The sequence below is a fragment of the Neopelma chrysocephalum genome, unplaced genomic scaffold (assembly GCF_003984885.1).
Source record: "Neopelma chrysocephalum unplaced genomic scaffold, ASM398488v2 Primary Assembly neopelma1_96873, whole genome shotgun sequence".
Classification (NCBI taxonomy): Eukaryota; Metazoa; Chordata; class Aves; order Passeriformes; family Pipridae; genus Neopelma; species Neopelma chrysocephalum.
In genome coordinates, this window is record NW_020925516.1 from 678,509 (window position 1) to 684,508 (window position 6,000).

A 6,000-nucleotide genomic window follows, 5' to 3' on the forward strand; every position below is an offset into this window, starting at 1 on the left:
GGAGCTGCTGGTGCCCCTTGAATCCTGGGGGCACTTCTGGGCCCCTCAGACAAGAGACACGGAGGGGCTGGAGCGTGTCCAGGGAAGGGAAGGGAGCTGGGAAGGGGCTGGAGCAGCAGGAGCAGCTGAGGGAGCTGGGGGGGCTCAGCCTGGAGCAAAGGAGGCTCAGGGGGGACCTTCTGGCTCTGCAACCCCCTGACAGGAGGGGGGAGCCGGGGGGGGTCGGGCTCTGCTCCCAGGGAACAAGGGACAGAAGAGGACACGGCATCAGATTGTGTCAGGGCAGGTTTAGGTTAGATATTAGGGAAAATTGATCCATGGAAAATGTGGTCAGACATTGGCACAGACTGTCCAGGGCAGTGGTGGGGTCACCAGCCATGGAGGGATTTAAAAGCCCTGTGGATTTGGCACTTGGGGAACATGGGTTAGTGGTGACCTTGGCAGTGCTGGGCTGACATTTGGACTCCATGGTCTTAGAGGGCTTTTCCAACATGATTGATTCTGTGATTCCATGATTCTGTGAGGCAGAGGAACAGTCTGAGTGGTTACACTGCAGCCAGGCACCCCAAGCTCTCCTGCATGCTCCCCTTCCCACGGTCAGCTCTGCCTCTGGTGAGAGCAGCCACTGATTAGTCCTGCCAGAAACCACACTGCCCTGGTTCAGGCACAGAAAAAAAGAACAGATAACACGAGAGAGAAAGCCAGAGAGAGGGAAGGAGGCAGGAGCAAGTGGTAAGTACATAGAAACCTTGCTGGTGTTTGCAGGCTCTCCCTGCTGGAGTCGAGTGTGTGCTTGTAAATCCCACAGCAGAGGAATACAAATATTTGTGCTGCAGAAACACTCCTGATGAAGTCCTGGAGCTCTCCCTCTCAATTCCTTTCAGCCTTTGTGAGGCCTGTTTGCTACTTGGCCTGTGGGAGATGGCAGAGATGCAGCTGCTTTTGAATGGGCAGATAGTGACAGGACAAGGCGGAGATTTAAATTAGATGTAAGGAAGAAACTCTTCCCTGTGAGGGTGGGGAGGCCCTGGCACAGGTTGCCCAGAGAAGCTGTGGCTGCCCCTGGATCCCTGGAAGTGTCCAAGGCCAGGTTGGACAGGGCTTGGAGCAAGCTGGGCTGGTGGAAGGTGTCCCTGCCCGTGGCAGGAGGTGCAGTGAGACCAGAGCAGCACTTTCCAGTCTCGTACCCTGGACTGACGTGTCACCCTGGACCTGGAGCTGGAGCTGGTGAGGGGAGTTTGCAGCTGCAAATTCAGCCCTAAAAAGTTGTGATCTGCCCAAATTACAGATGCCTGGCAGTTCTCATCCCCTCCCCACCCATGAATATGGATGTTCAGCAGCGGGGATTTTAATAACATAAGCACTTGCTATTCTATATCCTGGAGCTGTGCCAGCCCCGGGTCTGCAACAGCAGGGAATGCCCCAAAAATGAGATGAGCTGTAAGATCCCTTCCCACCCAAAGCACTCTGTGATTCTCTGGCTGAAGGAGCACTGCCATTGGCACCGAGGGGGCAGTTCCCAGTGCTGTGCTGTGCTTTGCCCAGGCCGGCGGGGCTGGGGTGTCCCGGCAGTGCTGTGCTGGTTTCACTCAATGAACAGCTCCAGGCTGAGTCCTGCAGGGCTCGAGGGCTTCTTTTGGCAGGCCCAGCTCTGGCTGTGCTCATCAGAAGGTGTGATCACACCTGCAGAGCCGAGGCCTGCAAGTCTAATTTTCAGCTCCTGTCCCCTTCGTTAAATCAGACGAGGCGAGAAATGGTACAATGCAGTTGGGGGCTATTGTGAAAAACCTCTGCAAAGGATTTTTCACAGTGTGATGGAAGCTGGAATATTCATCTGGGCTTCTTAGTTTTTGTTTTAATTTATTTATTTTTTTTCCCAGGGACTGCTGTTGCTGATGTATTATTTATATAGCAGGAAATTAGGCTCTGAGGACTCAAGTATTCTTCAAATAAGCTTCCTAATTCTGTCAATTAAGAATGCACAGGCTGCTGGGGCTCTAGCTTGGGATGAGCCGCAGAGGAGTGAAAGCTGCCCCTGGTCATTGCTCTGATGTGCTGCTACAGATATTTCAGCTGGAGGAAAAATATCTTAGTCCCAAAATCAAACGTGTGAGATGCTGGGAGGGTTATATAGAGCAGCTCTGGCTGATTCCAGTGGGACAAATAACTTCCCTGTGCTCTGACAGGGGAATACTGAAATGCTGAATGTGTGGCCGCTTGTTGTTCTGTTCTGTAGTGAGATCTGGTGCCTTTCCTTGCTGTAACAAACTGCTGCCAGGGCTGGGAGCCCACTGTTGGGGGGAGTTTGGGGTCATTTACTCCCTAATTAATGCAGTAATTCTTCATGTGCTCCCGGGGCAGCTCTAGAGCAAATGAGCTGATGTGTAATTAATATATAAAAGAGCATCTTCCCTCCTTTATTACACTTCCTTAACCAGCAGGAATTTGGAAATCTGTTTGGAATTCTCCTCCTGCACCAGGCCTGTTCCCAGCCATGGGAGCAGGATCAGGCACAGGGCTGCGGGACAGGCTGTTCCCACCTCCCACGGGAAAGGGAATGTCATGGGGCAGAGGGGGGAGGGAGCAGAGCGTCTCCAAAATGCAGCCGGGCACGGGGTGGGCACCACGCTGGGAAACACTGTTCCCTTCTACCTGCCAAAGCTCAGCCCCGATCTGTGCCCGAGCATTTCGGAGCCAGGAAAGAGCCTCGGGGGGAGCTGGGCTGGGGGATCCTCACCAGCACATTTACGGAGCCTTTGGTGCCTTTCTGCACGGGGACGGCAGCACAGGGACAGCTCAGGGCTTGTGCCCCCCGGTGCTGCTGAGAGAGGTGAGATCTCTCAGAGGACACCCCTTGGTCCCCTCCTGCCCCTCCTGGCCTGGACAATGTCCCCCCCCCTGCCCTGCAGGCACTTCAGCTCTCTGGCTGAGGGAGGAGGTTTATGGCTGCAGCACAGTTTTTCTTTTTTATCATTGCCACGAATTTAATGTCCACTGCAAATGCAGATCTCTCCATCTGGAGGAGGGATAACTGCCTGTGCTGCCTGCTCTGCAGGAGCTCAGTCTGGAGGACACAGACACTCCCTGGGCAGCCCAGGGACAGGGCTGGCACTGCTGCTCGGGGTCAGGGCTGCCCTGGTGACCCCCCTTCTCCTGGGGGACAAGTCCTTCAGTACCACATGCCAAGGACCAGTTCAGAAAGGATGGATTCCTCTGTGTCCCTGGGAGTGTGGGGCTGCCCCTGTGCAGGCAAAGATGTCACCACCACCCTCCAGCCCTTGTAGGGGACATCACAGTGACTGACTTGCACAAGGCCTGTGTTAACTGAGCTGGGGATCCCCAGTCACAGAGGAGAGAAATAAATTTCCTTGCTTTCTGTAACCCTTTATGGCCTTGGAAGCATCTCTTTGTCACTCTCTTTTGTCAGCTAAACAAGTTTTCCCTCCCAGCCTTCTGTAGCACCATCCTTTGTGGAAAAGCTGCTGGGAGCATGGGTTTAATTTTTAAAGTGGTTTGTAGATGGAAAAAGATGAAATAACTCATCCATTTGGATTCACAGAGCAGAACTACAAACCAACAGCTCCACAACCCTGATCAGCTGTAGGAAATGCTGTGTGATGGTTCAGTGCTCGGATTTGTGCACAGGGATGTGGGAAGTGCCCTCTCCACCATTTCCCCACTCATGGGCATGTCCCTTTGCATGAGCAGCAGAGATGCTGGGAGGTGACCGGGACCTGTGATGTTTTTGGGGTTGCTGGAGGGTGAGTGTGGCCCCTCACTGTTGCTGTGGGGTGGTGGAACATCCACAGCCCAGTCTCAGCTTCCCTGGGAGCACCACACAGGATCACCAGGGGCAGAGCAGAGCTGAGAACAGCTCCCATGACGAGTGTCCTACCCTGCTTGATCCATGAGCTCTCATTATTTTGGCCCCAACCCCTCCCTGTGTGCTCTCCAGAATCTGGCTCCTAATCCCACGTGTCTGGATCTTGCTTTCCCTTCTCCTGCCTCCCACAGGATGCAGCACTCTTGGCCATCTCCATCTCGTGTCCACAGGCTGCCCCTCTACCCCATCCTCCCACCTCTGGTTCTGGTGCCCTCCCTCAGTTTTGCCCTGGCTCTTGTTTCTCTCTCTGCTGCCCCACGGTGCTCGTGAGCCAAGGGCAGCACGTCCTCCCTCTGTGTGGCCACCACTGACCCTCAGATATGGCATGAGACCAAAAACTGAGAAACTGGGAGCAAAACTCAGCTCTGAATCTCTCAGGCTTCAACCCATGTGTTGAGTTAGAAAAGCTGCCAGCAGGCAGCTCACAGGCTGTTTCTGCTTTGAAGAAGCTTGTGAAATCTAAACCACACGTGGCATTAGAGTTCTCCATGCCCTTCATGCTTGGGGGGGGGAATAAATGCTTTTCTTTTCAGCTCTGGTGAATGCAGGGCTGAGCCTCTCCATCTGAAAACGCTGGGTTTGCTATGGAAACCAGGCCCTGTTGTGACAGCTCTCCAGTCCTCATCCAGGGAGGAATCAGAGACAAGGCTCCTGGGTGGGGAACAATGAGCAGGAGAGAGACACTGACCCTTTTCTGCACCTCGCTGGGGCACATGTGGAGCAGCTCCTTGCTTGGCTGGCCTTGCTCTCAGTTTGGGAGGGCAGTGATGGAAAGGGGGACTGGACACAGGGAGGGAAACGCAGCAGAAATCTCCGCATTCTGCTCATTTCTCAACTGATCCTTTTCTCCTTGTTATTCCTCTTCTCAGTCTTCTTTTTTAGTCCTGCCAAATAGGAATGTACAGAAATATCAGCCACAGTGTTTTAAAGAGGCAGCACACTTACAAAACTAGGATATCTGTCATTAAAAGTTTGGATTATTCCTGCTTTTCTACTGGTTGTCAGGAGACAGAGCTTTGCAGGAACCTGCCAGCCCACTCCTGGGGATGTCTGTGCTCCACATGGGCTGTGGGGGAGAAGGAAGAGCTGCACAGTCCTGGGGGGCACTTGCCTGTCATTCTCAGCCATCGCTGTCATGGGTGTGGTGCTCAGCAGGAATGAAGGAACCCATCACTCACATTGCTGAGCTCCTGCCTTTGGCAGGCTCTTCATACTGGAGCAGGTGCCTGCACAGCCAGGAGACATCAGGAGGAGGGTTTGGAAAGCAGCAAGGCATCTAGAGGGGCAAAACCTACTGCACTCAAGGTCCACACAAGTTCTCCCTGGAGGCCCTTGCCGGGGTGTCACTTCAAAGACAAGAGGGATCAGCCCAGCGTGGGTGTGCACAGCTGATCTCACTGTCCAGTGGCATTGATCTGACCAAGCCTGGAAGCCACCTTTACACTCTTTACAGTCAGTGGAATCCAGAGTTTCTTTCTCCCAGTTTCTTTCTCCACACCTGCAGTTCCTCAGCTGAGCTGTCCCAGGGTCTGCAGCCCAGACTAACAGGATGCCCTCCCCGAGCTACGGTGTGAAATGCAAACACCACCTAACTCTGGGATCTTGGTACATATGAAATTCATGCTTGCATCCCTTAAAGAGAGGGAAATAAAATTATCATTACCATGGATCATCACCCCTTTTTGGGGGGTCCTTGGCCCTCCCTTTCCCCAGAGTAACCCTCCAGCCAGGCCCCAGCTTGAGGCAGGAGAGCAGGCAGGAGAGCAGGCAGGAGAGCCTGTTGCTTCTGCTGCTGACACCAGGTCTGTAAATCACCTCTCCCCTCCTGCCTGCTCTCCCCAGGAGTGCTTAAATCAACTCTAAATGAGCTCTTTTAAGGAAATGTAGGCAATCAGTGGTGAGTTATTGCAAGGCACAAGGGCTTTCTTAAAAGCGACCAGCACTTATTGGTCATTTGGACTCCAGAAGGCACAACCCTTTAAATCAGAGCCCACAGGTTGGGCTAAAGCAGAGCCTCTGCCACTGCCTGGAGAAGATCTGTGCTGGAGGGTTCACAGAATCCCAGAATCCCAGAACATGCTGAGTTGGAAGGGACCCACAAGGATCATCCAGTCCAA

The 6,000-nt window shown here is 53.5% G+C and overlaps 1 protein-coding gene and 1 long non-coding RNA gene across 2 annotated transcripts in view; both read left to right on the forward strand.

Annotated features, from left to right (window-relative positions):
- The window catches only part of RTN4R (reticulon 4 receptor), an 87,318-nt gene that overhangs the window by 54,288 nt on the left and 27,030 nt on the right, over nt 1-6,000 (forward strand). The window lies entirely within an intron of this gene.
- Nucleotides 530-2,206, forward strand: LOC113960772. The gene is made up of 2 exons (XR_003532095.1): nt 530-732; nt 1,881-2,206. It is a non-coding gene; the product is annotated as an uncharacterized LOC113960772 (long non-coding RNA).